At 35.9% G+C, this 5421-nt stretch overlaps 1 non-coding gene across 1 annotated transcript; it reads left to right on the top strand.

The window, feature by feature from the left end:
- The first annotated feature begins 4906 nt into the window (after positions 1–4906).
- LOC128250105 (U6 spliceosomal RNA) lies at positions 4907–5013 on the top strand. Its single transcript, XR_008266227.1, has one exon. It is a non-coding gene; the product is annotated as a U6 spliceosomal RNA (small nuclear RNA).
- Positions 5014–5421: the final 408 nt, after the last annotated feature.

Below are 5421 nucleotides of genomic sequence, written 5' to 3'. Positions count from 1 at the left end.
ATTCATTCATTATAGTGATTTCAAATTTTGTCACAAGGCCAGCAATTTCGGGGGAGTGGATATGTCGATTACAACTGGTACTTATTTTATCGACCCCAAAAGAATGAAAGTCAAATCTGACCTCTGCGGAATTTGAACTCAGAACGTGAAGACGAACGAAATGTCGCTAAGCATTTTGCCCGGCGTGCTAACGACTCTGCCAGCACCCCGCCTTTATTCATTGTATTCATAAGGATATGTATAAGCACAAGCATATGGTACAGAGACACACATAAAAACATGAAGCACATAAGACTGTGTAATAAAAGAGATATACGCATTCGCTCCAAGAGTATAGGTATATTCACAGATGCGCCTATGGTATATGCGCATACCAACTCACTCGCATACACATAAATCCCTGTAAATGCCTTGACTCAAGCAAAAGAAATTTGTCACTTTGTTAGTGACTGCTTTGAATTCTGCTAAGAACTTAAAATAAACATCAGACTTTGTGTGTGAGTGTGTGTGTGTGTGTGTGTGTGTGTGTGTGTGTGTGTGTGTGTGTGTGTGTGTGTGTGTGTGTGTGTGCGTGCGTGTGTGTATGTGTGCGTGCGTGTGTGTACGTGTGTGCGCGCATGCGCACGTATTAAGAGTTGCTTTATGTCGGCATATAATAAAAACAATCTAACATTAATCTGAAGAACTAATACTTTTTGTAGAGTATGTATTTATTATACTTTTGCAAGAAGAGTATTGACAATGACTTCGCTGTTTCGGCCTGCAGTCTTACGTCGGACTGTCCGAAGGCTAGCAAAATGTAAGTACCTGTCTGTCTGTCTGTCTGTCTGTCTGTCTGTCTGTCTGTCTATTTAACTATCTATTCATATATACTTGGGAAACTGGGAGAATGGTTACACGACTTCTTAAAAGACAGGAGCTAGGATGTAACAACCAACTGGATCCTCTCCCAAAAGAAAGTAATAGCGAGTAGAGTGCCTCAGGGAACTGTTTTGGAACCGCTGCTTTTTACGTTAACTCTTTCAGACCATGCCATCAGTTACATAGACAGCCACACTTACTAGCTATGCTAACGATACAAAAGTTGTACAAGCAGTCGAGGAACCTTCCATTGCAAATCTTCCAGAGAAAGACCTAAATACCATATAGAGCTGGACTGGAGAAAACAACATGCAATTTAATGCAAGAAAATTACAAATCCTCCGTTATCAGCCAGCTTGAGATAACATGTAGCAACAAAGATACTTTGGACAAAAATGAACTGTAATCACTGAGTCAAACACTGTGCATGACCAAGGGTTTGATATGAACAGCAATGCTTCGCTTCATGTACATCTCATCAAAATGGTGGCAATGTGCAGGCGAATGGCTGAATGTATTCTGCGAACTTTCTGAAGAAGACAATAGGAAGCTATGTTGGTTCTATGGAGGACTTCTGTCAGCCGTCTGGACTACTGCTTTCAACTGTCGTCACCCCACAGTATCAAATTAATAGCGGAACTTGAGGCAGTTAAGTGGTGCTACATCAGGAAGATTGCATCAATAGAACAGCTGAACTACTGGGAGAGACTGAAAGACTTACGACTCTACTCCATGGAGCGAAGAGAGAAGAGATACGCATTGATATACATCCGGAAGATCCTAGAGGGGTTGGCACCAAACTTTGATATCGGAAGTTATAGCAGTCCCTCCACAGTGAGATCCAGGTACTGAAATAACTTGGGATTCAAAGGACCACAGCTTTATAATATCTTACTAAAAAGCCTGAGAGATCTACATGGAGTGGGGTGCATGTTTTCAAGAAACAACTTGACCTCCTGCATTGGGCTGAAATGCATAAAAGAGCTAAAAAAAATATATTTACATATACACACACACACATAAAGACATACACATGGACACACACACACACACACACACACACACACACACAAATACACACACACATAACCGCGGGTGGACTGTTGGCGATTTTTCCCTTCTTTCTCTTTGGACTTGCCTCTTTCTGACGAAGAGTTATGCTCGAGATGTAAACAACTCTCCTTCTGTCAAGCGTCAAATTAATATATTTCTTGTGCACATCCTCATGTTCATTTTTTTCTTTTTCTCTGCTTTTTAATTGTTTGTTTATTTGAATTATATATATATATATATATATATATATATATATATATATATATATATGTGTGTGTGTATATATATATATATATATATATATATATATATATATATATATATATATATATGTATGTATATATATATATGTATATGTATATATATATATATATATATATATATATATATATATATATATATATATATATATATATATATATATACTGGTAAAATTAATAAGGTAAGAAAATGGAGAGTTGAGGATGTATAGTTAATTTATTTGTATCATAGCTTGTTGTTAAGATTCAAATACAAATAAATTTTAAAAAAAGAACACAATAGAAAACTCAAAAACCTACATATGTTTCGATTCTGGCCTCTTGGTAATGCATAATTCAAGGCATTTGAGTTAAATCAAATGCTAGAAATTTGTTATCATTTTTTAAGCTGTATGAGGCAGGATCTCTTCAGGGATTTTTTGTTTTAATAAAACGAAGGTTACATATTTCTTGAAGGGATTCAAATCAACAACTAAAGAAGTTCAAAATGTTATTTCCTATATATTGTGTGTATGTATTTGCATATGCATACATACATACATGCATGCATACGTACATACATACATACATACATACATATATACATACATACATGCATACATACATAGATACGTACATACATACATACACACATACATATATACATGCACACATACGCACACACACATATGCACACGCACATACACACACATATATATATATATGTATATATGGACGTGTGTATGTACGACTGTATTAATTTATTCCTACCAAAAATCGAATGTGATACATGTACCATTTGCTTATCCGCTCCTCTAAAAACGAACTTCGTCAAACATTAATAAAAGTTAAGCCATAGTTCGTATTTATAAATGTATCATGAGCTACGAAGTAGAAAACGGAGTGAAAGAAAATGAGAAAGCATGGTTGTGCTTGGTTTTGAATGAAAAGATATAGGTATATTGATTAATACACACACACACACACACACAGGTATTACATAAAGGCTGAGTTTGTTGTTTGTGGTGGGAGTGAGTCGAGTTTTCTTCCATCTAATTATGGGAGTTTTGAATATTTTCGCCAGAAGTGATTAATGGGTTAGTATGTATGCAACTCTAATTAAGTAGTTGGATTGTAAGAGAAAGAAATGAAAATTTGTCGATGATGCGATGTGGTTGGGTAAGTATCTAGGTTTTAGCTGCGCATGAAACTAAGGGAAGTCCCCACACAGTGTACACACACACACACACACACACACACACACACACACACACACACACACACTCACACACACACACATGCACACATACATATATACATATGCATCCTATATATATATTATATACAAACACACATATGCACACAAACATACATACATAATACATATATATATATGTATATATATATATATATATATGTGAGTGTGTGTCTGTGTGTGCATGTATGTTTGGATATATATGTATGTTTATATCAATATATATATATATATATATATATATATATATATATATATATATATATATATATATATATATATATCGCTTTGATGTATAGCATAATGAATAAGTGTATGAAGGTGACATAATATATATTAGGTTCGTTATTTATTATTTCAGTTAAAAAGATGTGTATAATATCATCTACTAGAAACAGTGTATGGCGGTGTTCGATATGTATATATATATATATATATATATATATATATATATATTTTAATCGATATTTCCATCACTCCACTTTTCTCCCCAGTAGGACATTAATAACTTTAGAGTTTGATTTTTTTTTTCTTTTATAAGCAAGGTGGATAATTACGGGAATTTATTGAGAGTATTTTTAATTTTGGTGGGACAAAAGGCTGTGAATGCTCTCTAACGAAAGCCTGCAAGCATGTAGAAATTTATATCAATTTATATAGTCGCACACGTGCAACCCATGAAAATAAAATAAGCAATATCTTTTAGTATTTCCTGCCATTTAAGACGGTGAGCTGGTAGAAATGCTAGCACGCCAGACAAAATGCTTTGCGGTATTTCGTCTGTTTCTATGTTCTGAGTTCAAATTCCGACTAGGCCGGCCTTTACCTTTCAACCTTTTGGGGTCGATAAATTAAGTACCAGTTGTGTACAGGGGTCGATCTAATCGACTGGCTCCCGCCCCCAAAATTTCGGGCCTTGTGCCTAGAGTAGAAAAGAGAAAAAAATGTATTTCCCGCCATTTAACTTTGCTGTAACTACTTCAATAGCATTTTTTGCTATGTTTCTTTTGAAATACATTTACTTCGTTTCAATTGCTTTTCAAACTAACGAATGTATTTCGCCGACTTTTGTCCTGCTAGCTTCTAGATTTCTTCCGGCCCAGGCTTGAACTCCCTGGACTAATATGTGGCAAACTGGAGCACTCTACCAACAGAAGTTCCCATCTAAGTCTTGATCATTTTAAGCAAATCCTGAGGGAAGAGTGGAACAACATGTCTGAGTACTGCATCATGAAGAGTTATGACGCCTTCAGGCGGCGTGTGAAGGCTGTGGTGGACAATGAAGGCAGACATATTGAATAAATTGTCTATTTCTACCCTTATAAACTTGTGTCAAAATTATATTTATGTCTCGTTGCTGGTTGTTGTAATATAAACAATTTGATGAATTATCTATTATTTTCCAAGTTTTGCTTCCCCACCCTGTATATGTGTGTGTGTGTGTGTGTGTGTGTGTGTGTGTGTGTGTGTGTGTGTGTGTGTGTGTGTGTGAGTGTGTGTATTTATTGCTTCGGCAATACATATACTAAATTTGGAACAATACAGAGATTAGCACGGCTCCTACGCAAAGATAACACGCAAATTCGAGAAGCGTTCCATATTTTTAGGCACAGGAGTGGCTGTGAGGTAGGAAGCTTCCTCACCAACCACATGATTTCAGGTTCAGTCCCACTACGTGACACCTTGGTCAAGTGTTTTCTACTATAGCCTCGGGCTGACCAAAGCGTTGTAGACGGATTTCGTAAACGGAAACTGAAAGAATGGATAGGATTACCTACTACTGGAAATGAACCACGCATTTCTCGGTTACTGTTCGACCGCAATAACATTTACGTCATGTGAGTGTATGTGTGTATATATACGTATATATAAATGTAAGTGTGTGTGTGTGGTGTGTATGTGTGCACGTGTGCTGTGTGTGTGAGTGTGTGTGTGTATGTGTGTGCGTATGCATGTGTGTGTGTAGGATAGTTGGGCTGTGTATATATATATATATATATATATATATATATA

The sequence above is a fragment of the Octopus bimaculoides genome, chromosome 1 (genome assembly GCF_046866305.1).
Source record: "Octopus bimaculoides isolate indiv1 chromosome 1, ASM4686630v1, whole genome shotgun sequence".
Lineage (NCBI taxonomy): Eukaryota > Metazoa > Mollusca > Cephalopoda > Octopoda > Octopodidae > Octopus > Octopus bimaculoides.
This window is presented reverse-complemented; position numbering and strand designations above follow the sequence as displayed.